This window comes from Chlorocebus sabaeus, chromosome 25 (assembly GCF_047675955.1).
Source record: "Chlorocebus sabaeus isolate Y175 chromosome 25, mChlSab1.0.hap1, whole genome shotgun sequence".
Classification (NCBI taxonomy): domain Eukaryota; kingdom Metazoa; phylum Chordata; class Mammalia; order Primates; family Cercopithecidae; genus Chlorocebus; species Chlorocebus sabaeus.
In genome coordinates, this window is record NC_132928.1 from 66651546 (window position 1) to 66654045 (window position 2500).

Sequence of the window (2500 nt, forward strand, 5' to 3'; positions counted from 1 at the left end):
CCACAAAAGCCTACAGCAGGCCGGGCGCGGTGGATCACGCCTGTAATCCCAGCACTTTGGGAGGCCGAGGTGGGTGGATCACGAGGTCGGGAGATCCAGACCAGCCTGGCTAACACGGCGAAACCCCGTCTCTACTAAAACTACAAAACATGAGCCGGGCGTGGTGGCGGGCGCCTGTAGTCCCAGCTACTTGGGAGGCTGAGGCAGGAGAATGGCGTGAACCCGGGAGGCGGAGCTTGCAGTGAGCCGAGATCTTGCCAGTGAACTCCAGGTTGGGTGACAGCGAGACTCCGTCTGGAAGTAAAAGGAAAGAGAGAAGGAAGGAAGGAAGGAAGGAAGGAAGGAAGGAAGGAAGGAAGGAAGGAAGGAAGGAAGGAAGGAAGGGAGGGAGGGAGGGAGGGAGGGAGGGAGGGAGGGAGGGAGGGAGGGAGGGAAGGAAGGAAAGAAAGAAAGAATAAAGGAAGAAAAGAAAGAAAGAAAGAAAAGAAAGGAGCAAAGAGACAAGAAAGAAAGAGAAAGGAAAAAAGAAAGTGAGAAAGAAAAGCAAGAAAAAAGGAAAGAATGAAATAAAGAAAGAGAAAGAGAGAGAGGGATAGGAGAAAGAAAGAAAGAAGGAAGGAAAGAAGAAAGAAAGAGAAAGAAAGAAAAGGAAGATAGCAAGGGAAGAAAAAGAAAAGACTGAAAGAAAGAAGGAAAGAAAGAGAGAGAAAGAGCAAGCAAGAAAGAGGGAGAGATAAAGAAAGAAGGAAAAAAAGTAGGAAGGAAAGAAAGAAAGATAGAGAGGAAGAAAGAAAGAAAGAAAGAAGGAAAGACAGAAGAACGCAGGAAAGAAAGAGAGAGAGATACAGAAAGAAAGGAAAGATAGCAAGGGAAGAAAAAGAAAAGAATGAAAGTAAGAAGGAAAGAAAGAAAGACAGAAAGAGAGAGAAAGAGCGAGATAGAAAGAGGGAGAGATAGAAAGAAAGAAGGAAAGAAAGAAAGAAACGAAAGAAAGAGAGAAAGAAAGAAGGAAAGAAAGAAAGGAGAGTGAGAGAAGGGAAGAAAGGAAGGTAGAAGAGAAAGAAAGAGAAGAAAGCAAGCCAAAAAGCCTACATACAGCACCCGGTATTCCCAGGCGGTCTCCCATCCAAGTACTAACCAGGCCCGACCCTGCTTAGCTTCCGAGATCAGAGGAGATCGGGCGCGTTCAGGGTGGTATGGCCGTAGACGCCGGCACAGGCGCCTGGCTGCCCCAAGAGCCTCGCCCAGCCATGCTCAGCCCGCACCACCAGCCCGGGGTCGTCGTGCTGGGATCGGGATCCCGGAGCCTCTCGCCTGCTGCCTTCTCCCGGCTCCCAAGCTCCCGAGCTTCCACCACGTCGGGCCCGCTCGGAACAGGGAGTGTTCCGAGGCGTCAGGGCCCAGAGCCCACGATCCTGGGACCCCGTCCGGTCCTCCGCCCTGTCGCGGAGGTATTCTTTGGGATACCTGGCCGCTCAGGAGTCCTGGAGTCCTGCGAGGCCCCCTCTTGCCCCCGCCCCCACCCAGAGCCGTCGAGGCTGGCGAAGGGCGAACAGCGTATCAAGTATCTTCTCTGACCACAACAAAATAGAGTTAAAAATCAATAATGCAAGTCAAACTGATAAACTGACCTGTTTTCTTTTTGGAAAGTAAAGAACGCACTGCTATGGTCTGAATGTCCCCCAAAATTTATACGCTGAAATTTATTTGCCAATATGATAGTATTAAGGGGTGGGCACTGGCCTGGGGTGGTGGCTAACGCTGTCATCCCAGCACTTTGGAAGGGAAAGGCAGTCAGATTGTTCGAGCCCAGGAGTTCAAGACCAGCCAGGGCAAAATGGCAAAACTTGTCTCTACAAAAGACACAAAATTAGGTGGGCGTGGTGGTGCAGGCCTGTAGTCCCAGCTACTCAGGAGGCTGAAGCAGGAGGACTGGTTGAGCCTGGGAGGTCAAGGCTGCAGTGAGCCATGATCAGGCTACAGGCTACTGCACTCCAGTAGGGGCAATAGAATGAGACCCTGCCTCAAAAACAAACAAACAACAACAACAACAACAACAACAAGAACAACAACAAAAATAAAGGGTAAAAAGGTGGATTCTTTAGGAGGCGATTATCTCGTGAGGGTAGAAGTCCTTATGGATGAAATTAGAGCCCTTAGAAAAGGACTTGAGTGGGTTCATTCCCTCCGTCTCCTCCGTGTGGGGACACAATGTTCTTCCCCGCTGAGAGATGAAGCAACGTTGTGTCATCTTGGAAGGAGAGACTGGGCCCTCGTTAGACACTCAATGGGCTGATGACTTGACCTTGGACACCCCAGCCTTGAGAACTGAGAGAAATAAATGTCTGTTTTTTATAAATTATCCAGTCTCAGGTATTTGAAGAGATTAAGATATTTTCTTAAACAACCAATGGGTTAGAGAAGAAACCACAAGAGAAATCAGAACATACAGTTGGGTGTCAGTATCCACAGGGGATTGGTTCCAGGACCCCATAAGTAG

At 49.3% G+C, this 2500-nt stretch overlaps 1 non-coding gene across 1 annotated transcript; it reads right to left on the minus strand.

The window, feature by feature from the left end:
* Positions 1–1089: 1089 nt before the first annotated feature.
* Positions 1090–1208, minus strand: LOC140710338 (5S ribosomal RNA). The gene has a single exon (XR_012091336.1). It is a non-coding gene; the product is annotated as a 5S ribosomal RNA (ribosomal RNA).
* Between the last annotated feature and the right edge of the window lie 1292 nt (positions 1209–2500).